General features: G+C 40.3%; 1 protein-coding gene across 6 annotated transcripts in view; it reads left to right on the top strand.

Annotated features, from left to right (window-relative positions):
* Window positions 1–2,903: 2,903 nt before the first annotated feature.
* GOLGB1 (golgin B1) overlaps window positions 2,904–8,877 on the top strand; it is a 95,008-nt gene continuing 89,034 nt past the window's right edge. The window contains exon 1 of one of the 6 annotated variants that reach the window (XM_011372107.2): window positions 2,904–3,135. The gene's annotated coding sequence lies outside the window, so the exon portion shown is untranslated. The remainder of the gene's footprint in view (window positions 3,136–8,877) is intronic. The other 5 variants (XM_023521974.1, XM_011372033.2, XM_011371811.2 and 2 more) reach the window with 5 other exon arrangements.

Raw genomic sequence — 8,877 nt, forward strand, 5'->3', positions numbered from 1 at the left:
AATGGACCGTGGTTCCACTGAGGTGTGAACCCAGGACCATCTGCATGTAAAGCAGAAGTGCTAACCGCTACACTGTGGAACCACGTCCACAATGGAAGTTTTAACAATGATCTCTTCAGCCGTAGAGCATCAGGTCCGAGCTTCTATAGCTCTCTTGCTCTCCCATGTGCCAAAGTTTTTGCTTAATCCTGCCCAAATTTAGGTAAACTGCTGTTGTTTGAGGATGCTCAGCAAGAACTGATGGACACGCATTAGGGCTTAAATATCAAAGTAGGAGCAGAAACTAGCAAGCTTCCGCATCCTTTAGGCATCTCTGATACCTCTGAAAAGCCTGGAACCAGCCTGGAATGAGCAGTACATCTGCTCATTCCACACTTACAGCCCTCCTAAAACCCAACCTGTCACCCTCCTTCTCCATCCCAAAGCTTATCCAGCAGGAGGTAAGGGAGTACCACAGACAGAACAGGGCCACAAATCTCAATCTCTTCCATCCTTAAAGGCACACTATATAAAGAGACCTGTGGAAACCAAGAGCCTGGAGGTAAGTAGGATAATACATATCAATGGCTGCTTTACTTACCAAGTGTTAAGGAGTATAAGAGGATGAAACAAAAGTCATCAGGCCTGGTCTTAGTTTTCCTAAAGCCAGCCTAGCCTCTCCATAGGTCTAGTACCTAATCAGGAGTGCTAACATCCCCAGGAGAAAAGATGTCCTGGTTCCTGGAGGAAGCCTCCTATGACATGTTTCCAGGCGTCAATTGGTATGAAGGATGACTACCAACTGTGACATGGACACAGATGGTTTGAAATCTATCTCCATGTCATATTGGCCTTCTAGGGACACCAGAACAGTGCCAAAACAACTACCAGAGCAGCCGTCCCTTTGTCTTCAGCATAAGTGGGACACAAGTTCTTAACTGCTACAACAGTATTCTGCAGGCAGGCCCTAGTCAAGAAATGGGCACCAAAATATGGACAGGTATCTCTGTACTTCCAGAGGAAACATCCATGACTCACTATTTATGAGGGATAGGGATTTCAGAGGAATGATCTTTTCTTAGGCTTTGAGTATGGAGTACTTGATACACTCTGGATTCTTCTAGGAGTTTTGCTAATTTAGGGAATATAACCAATAAGCAAGGACCCAGAGCTCTGCAGGGCAAGTATATATTGTCATACAAAACCTAAATCTCATAATTTAGACTTTTATTCATGCCCATGGAACCCTGATTAATGAGGATTTTATTTAATGAGTATCTTTAAATATAACTCTGAGAGACAAGCTATGTGAGAGGTCTGCACATCATCAGGCGGCAGTTTCAGCTGTTGATCCAGTCAGCTGGGTGCCTCAGCCCTAAACAGCTGCTGTTCATATTCAGCAACATTCTCTTGCTTACTGATCTCAGCTAGAAGCTCTTGAAAAGCCTGCAGAAGACCTTCCAATCCTTGACTCATGTCGGGCACTGGAAGGGGCTGCTCAGTACATTCCAAGTTTTAAGGAGCACAAGAGGATGAAACAATTCATCAGGCCTGGTCTGTTTTAACAAAATTGCAGTCTTTTGCACACACTACACCCCTTCTCTGCTTATTTTCTTTCCTAAGCATTTTGACATCTACTACATTATTTTTATTTTTCTCTCTCCTCACTAAATTATTAATTCCAAAAAAGGCAGGCTTTTTTTTTTTTTTTTTTTTTGCCTCTATTGATCTCAGCTATATTTCCAGGACCAAGTCCAGGGAACCGCAATTTTAGATGGGTAACCAGCAGGGTAACCAGCAAATGCCTTCCTGAGCTGATGCCTGAACCTCCAAGCAGTGGTCTCCAGCTTTTTTGGCACCAGGGACGGGACCTCCTGAGAATTTAACGCCTGATGATCTGAGGTGGAGCTGAGGCGGTGATGCTAGCCCTGGGGAGAAGCTGCAAATACAGATAAAGCTTCGATGGCCGGTCCACTGCTCACCTCCTGCTGTGCAGCAGGGTTCCTCATAGCCCACATCTGTATTTGTACTGATCCTCCACGCTCAGGGGAAGTGTGTGTGTGTGTGTGTGTGGCGCAAACGGGGTGGGGGGGGGTGTCGCGGACCTCTGCCTCAAACGGTTATGTAAGCATTAAGGTTGAGGATGCATATAGTGAGCTGGCTAGGTAAGTGTCTGACACACAGTAAGACTCAAATTCAAACAAATACTTATTGTCAATTGAGTGCCCAAAATTATGGGAGCTGGCTATTGTCTCCCCTTTCTTTAGGGGCTTAAGGAGCGCATGCATTATTTGGGTGACTGTTACTGGAGCTCCTCATTGACTCGCATTCTAGTACCGGGGTTCTCAAATCTCACCTTTTGCTTAAGGCCCAGCGCAAGCGCCACTTCCTAAGAGGCACTTTCCTAGTATTCACTATTTTCTGTCTCACTCATATCCTTAGAGACATCTCTGATCCAGTCCGAGTTCCATCACTAAATCGCTCTATTTGTCTTTGGGCAAGTCACTTTAATCGGGTTCTCATTTTTCATCAGTAAAATTAAAAGGTCATATTAGACGACCTACTTTCCGACTCTAATATTTTATGACTCGTAACAGCAAAATCCAAATCTGTACTCTCTTCTCACGGCTCATTCAACAATACTAATGTCAGCTGTTGTCTGCATTACGGGGTCTCAGCAAATGCCGTAGTCTTGAACAGTCATGACCGATGCGCCGTTGCAATTGGAAAAGAGCCGCAAGAGCCACCTCACACTGGAAACACCTGACCTTTCCCAGAACGCCCGCCCTCCCGGCATTTCCGGCTCTTCCCCGGATCTTCTTCCGGAACACTAGCTCGTGTCTCACTCCGCCCCTCCTCCACTCTTTAGAGTCCATTGGCTGTTTCTTTGCGGAAGCGGAACATTTCCTGACGTTGATTGGTTTCCTTCGTTGTTAATGGGTTAGTTACAAACAAGGCGTGCCTGATCTCCTTGGTAACGCTCTGCTGAGAGCCCTGATTGGCCTATGTCTTAATCCCATCTTCCGTCCCAACTGCGAGTGGTTGAGTCCCTTGGCCCGGCGCGGCAGTGGTAGGTGTCGCGTTCGGGATTCCAGAGCTGACGTGGCTTAAATTTGGGAGGGGGCAACTGGAGCCTGTGGCGGTAGCCTCTTCCAGGTGAGTGGGGGACGATCCCCAACTCCTCCCCTCCTTGAGTCTCTTAACGGTCACCCCTGCCACAGGGCCCCGGGAGCTGCCGAAGCAGCCACAATCGGGTCCCCTCTTCGCCCCGCCTCTCCCTTATTCACTCCGGGATCCGGCCCTTCACTGGTCTCCCTTCACCTACCTGGCCTAGTTCTAGTCGCCCACACACCTGCCGGCCCCGTCGGAGGGTTTCGGAGTCGCTCTGCGCGGCCTCAGCACATATATGCGCGGTCTCCCTCCTCCCCAGGACTTTTCTCTTCCCGGAGCGACAGAGAAAAGCGCTCGGGTCAGTCCTGCCCGCACGGCCTTTTTCCTGAGCGGCCTGCATGGGCTGGCCTGGGTACGCAGCAGCTGACGTCGGAGAAAACCTGTCGGGCCCCTGCGCTCAGGCCTTAAACTTAGTATCCGGAAGGGGAGGCGGAACCCAAACAAAACAAAGGTCGTAAGGGCGGAGAACACAGAAACATTGGAGATATTAACGCAAACTAGGGCCTGTCGAAAGGTCCTGCTAAGAAGTTGCTGGAATGATTCGGAGAGAAGACTGATCCTTGCAATCTCATCAACACTAACATTCCAGGAATCAGAGGTTGGCAGGCTGTTAGAGGAAAGGGACCCGTTAAGAGAGTTCTGGAGGAAAAACTTGATTTGGTGGTGTGGAGGGTGTTTATTGTACATAACGCGAGTGGTGTGTAGGAGTGTAAAGGGGAGGATGTGCCCTTTGACAAATGACTTTATTTGTCTGACTTACTTAAAGAGTTCCAGGTGGTCTGTGGGGAGAGGACAGATATATTTAAAAATCACTGGATAAGTACATTCATTTTTGGAAGTAGCTGGAAACTTTCTGAGCTTTTATAGAATCAAGATGACAGTAAAGAACTCCCTACGGAGAGACTGAAGGCCTTTCCTGAAGCATGAAGTAAATTTGGATGAAGGCCTTTCCTGAAGCATGAAGTAAATTTAAATTTGGATGATGTCGGATTACAAATGGACAAAACCAAGAAATGATCTTTTGGAACATGGCAGGATTTGGTCATAGGGAAAAATTGAAGAGACTTCAAAAATTGCAGGCATTGTACAGTTTCACAGCATTTACTTTTCATCCCTTGACCATGGAATGATCATTAAATGCTTTCCTTTTCTCCACGTTAGATTTATTTGACTACATCAGTAGTTTCCAAACATTTTTAATTGTACTCCCTATCAGTAAAACATTTTGAATAAGCAGCTTCCAAATATTGTATGTTTAATTATGGGTAATGTATAAATGAAACCGTAAATATATTACTTATAAAATATGCAAAAGCATATTTTCCAAAGGATGAGAATCCTTGCACACTCCCTGAGATTCTTCCAACCCAATTTGGAGTCCATTTAAAGATATTTCCTTATTTTTCAAGAAGGCTGCTTTCATCTCTGATGACTTCCAGACTAAGGGGACCTCTCACCCTTAAAAAAATTTTTTTTGAGAACCTCCATTCTTCTGGGATGCAGCCTCTCCTAAAAATAATCATCTATAGGAGATAATTCTTTTCTCCTGCTTGACTCTTAAAGACCTCCTCTCTTCCGTTCTTTGCATTAATGAATTAAATAAAAGGATGTTGATTTTACTCTTGTTTACTAAAAAAATAGATCATTCATAAACTTCTCTAGGTTAACTACTGTTAAGAATAAATTATTTAAAACATCTCATTACTGATCATTGCATACCAGTTTATTGTTAGGAACCACTATATAAGTGGAGCTTAGGCTCTATAATGCTCTATTTTTAATTAAGCTATTTTAAAATCAGTATGTGCTTTTGGTAAAATGAAATTTAATACAAAAGGATATAATATAAAAACAAAAATCTCTCTCTACTGACCCTGTTCCCCATTCTCCACCTTCCAGAAGTAAGCACTGTAAATAATTTCTTAAACTTTTGATCATATTCAAGCACATATATATATTTCCACTCCTTTTCCTCTCTTAGTAAGTGGAATCATAAGATACATGCTATTCTACACTTTTCTTTTGTCACTTAATACTATATTTAGGTATTTTCCTATATCCATAAATGTAAAACTACCTCATTAAAAAAAAATAGCCTATACAGCATTCCCTTATAGAAACATCAAAATGTATTTAGCCTGTCTCCAGTTATTGGCCATCACAAACACTGCTATAGTGAACATCTGTGTACATATATGCTTGTGCCTTTGTGTGAGCCAATCTGTGGTATAAACAATATGGGATTCTTTGGGGCCGTACTATTTTGAATCATTTCATTTTAGTCTATGTAGTCCTCAAAAAAAGCAGTTATGGAACTGTAAGAATATATATGAGTGCCCTTATGCCTCCAGCCTTATTTTCAGCCCCAGTGACAAATGTTGGGTGATCAGGTTACTCAGAAAATAGTTTATCTTTTGTATATCTCTGCCAGTCAAAAAGCTTTGTTGAGCTCTGTGACTGGGAAAATTATTTAACCTTGCTTTCTCTTAGTTTACTCACCTTAATATAGGATATTGATAGTACCTCCTCCTTGGGGTTTTAATAGTAAAATGAGTGAAATAATGAAGGTACGTAAGTTATATGGAATAGAAAGCAATTAGAGCAGTACTTAGTGCATAGTACTGTATGTATAAATTATAGCTACCATTTACTTCTAAATTTATTTGTAGTATTTTTTGTGTTATGAAAAATTGTTTTCATTTTTTAATTGTAAAGTTACAATATTGGATATGCGTTTTCAGCTATATACTTTCCATCAGCTCCTCAGACTGAGAATCACTTTGAGAATTAAGGAATTAAGAAAAACTCAGGCTCCACTAAATATGCATTAAATAAGTTTGAGGAAGGACCTGGAAATCTCACCATTTTCTGTGCTGTTGTTTCTGTGGGAAATATGATTTAAATTCTAAAGCAAATGGTTGTACACATAGGCATGCACTCAGTATCTTCAGTTATTTTCTTGATTTCCCATGCATTTTGTACTAAGTTCTCTGTGGTCAGGGACATGCCTTATATTTCTTTTTACATTTTGTGACTTTTGACATTATGCTCTAATCAAGTAGATATTTTGAAAATAGTTGTTTATAGCAGTGAAGACTTTGAGAAAATAAGACTTACTGAATTTTAAGTACCACCTCAACATTCAAGTGTCGAGATCCTGAGCATGGTTTGTGGAAGGTGTGGCCAGCATCAACATTGTTTTCTTTGCCTAAGTGTTTTATTGAAGCCTGGCCTTGGCATGTAGCTCTTTATTTTTTTTTTGTTTTCCCAAGTTGCTATTCATCATTCTGGTGCTTTATAAAACAATAGCAAGGGTACTATTTGCTCAACAGAGGCACATATTCCGTACACGAAGTTATTACTATCAACATAAATAGTTTTCCCTTTATTAATTTTTATATATGCATTTGCACATTTCTGTCTTACAGTGAGACTAACATGGGGTAGATCCATCTTTCTTCATTTAAGCATGGCTACTTACTGGCTCTCACCCTGAAATTCCCAACCTTTGAACATCCTAAAGCATTTAACTGCCTGAGATACCCTTTCCATTTCCATATTCCTTTCATATCGATAGCTATAGAAATGACTCTCAAATCATGAAGTTATAATACTGAGCATTAGAATACTCCTTGTCAGTCTTCTTCATTTTAAGATATAGAAAATATAAAGTGACTTACCCAGTATAATAGAACCACTTTGTGTTGGAGCCAGGACTAAAAGTTCAGTTGCTAGCTGCCAATTTGGTCCTCTTTCCACTATACCATCTACTTTCTTATGGCCCTCTGAGATTGTTAAATCAGCCTATAAGAAACTCCTTTTACTTTGGCCTGAAATGGTGCATTCCTGATCTTGATCTTTTCTTCTTCCAATATACATATTTTTAAATGGTTATATGAGACATGTCATCTATTTTCCATTTAAAGAGCTTTTTATCTTATTCAATAATGCTTATTTAGCTGAGGGACTTTGAGATGTCTTAATTTCTATGAGTATCAGTTTTTCTCATCTATAAAATAAGGATGATGAAAATACCTACCTTGCAGATTTTGCAAGGATTAGAGAGAAGAGTATATAGTGTCTGGTACATATTGTTTAGAAATTGTTACCATTAATATTATCATTGTATGTTCATCTGTAACAGTTTTTAATAGGATGCTGGTAGAGACACACCTTCTAGGGAGGATGAATAGATTGTCATGTGTGATAGTGATAGATTGGGGTAGGGGACAGTTTTAGTTTGAAAAAACATTCAGGATTTTAATATTTTGAAATTGAAAAAAAATTACAGTAGAAATTACATATCTATTACAACCTGCTAATGGTGATATGAAAAAGATCTGATCTAGGGCATATCACCTTGAGTGTGTGTGTGCATACATGTGTTTGTGTACATATGATAGTCTTACATTTCTCTAAAAGGCATATGGTTTAAAAATGGCTGAGAAACATTGTCACTGTGTCTGAAATCTCAGTACTTTTTTGTTTAACCCTAAAAGTAGCAGTAGCAGTAGGATCCGAGCTACTTAAATGGAATGTACGGGTGCAAACAGCAGGGCTCTGATAGAGGTAGATTGGGAGTTGACTGGGGAATCTGAACTGAAAGTGTTGGAAAATGGCCAGTGAGTGAGTTATATATAGGTCTGGGTGTGTAACAAAGCCGGAAGTCAAGAAACTCCCTTATGGACAGCTCCAGCTGTTAATTGATTGTTAAAGAAAATCTGTTTATTGTAAAATAAAACTCAGGTAAAAATGTGTAGCTTAATGAATTATTATAGGGTGAACATTCTTGTCATAACTACCAGGTCAAAAAATGTAACTGCCAGTCATCTGAGAAACTCCTGCATGTACTCCATGCCAAACACAGTCCCCTCCTTACTTCCAAAGTAACACTTCCTTTTGGTTTCTTTATCACACAAATGGGAATCTTGCCCCTCACCCTTTTTTTTTTTTTTTTAAACTTGATATGTTTCTTGTCTTTTTTCTTACAATATCTGTTAAAGAACTTAGGCCTGGGAATTGCACTTTCATGGATGGTTCAGCATATTCCTCTCTATCCTGCAAATTGGCAGCTGGATCCAGAGGCTTCAACAGACTGTAGTTTGATCCCTTTAGCAAGACTATAGGTGGTGGTATATTCTTTGATCAGGAGGTTTATAATGTCTTCTTTTTTTGGTGTTATCAGCTGTAAATGTTCCATGTCTAGATCCATGAACTTATTAGGAGTTGCAAAATATTGGACTAGAAATTCCAGTTCTACCATTTTGTTTTCATTTATTACCTGGAATAATTTTGTAATGAGATGTGTCTACTCCTCTACTATTTGCTTCCTGAGTAGTAAAGTTCAAACAGGAAAGGCAAGAGAAATTCTTGTACTTATCTAATTTTTAACTTAATCAGTTCAAATGATGATCAGTTTACTATTATGAACTGTGACTTTAAATGCTTTTAGTGTTTCAATCTGTTGTAAATCATATTCCTTATAGAAACTCAAATTATTCCTTTGCCCTGTGAGAACCTCTTCAGTTGGCTCCTGGGTCTTTTTGACATGACTGTAGAAGTCTTTGATAGCTTTCTGCTATTTCACATGACAAAATGTTTCAGGATGATTTTGTACATTTCTTACTTTAAAACTGGAATCAGCCATTTCTCTAAGAAATCCTCCTGTTTAAAAAATTTATTATTTTAATGGGGAATGGTATTTCAAGACCCCAATTTAGGCACTAG

Source organism: Pteropus vampyrus, unplaced genomic scaffold (genome assembly GCF_000151845.1).
Source record: "Pteropus vampyrus isolate Shadow unplaced genomic scaffold, Pvam_2.0 Scaffold1, whole genome shotgun sequence".
Lineage (NCBI taxonomy): Eukaryota > Metazoa > Chordata > Mammalia > Chiroptera > Pteropodidae > Pteropus > Pteropus vampyrus.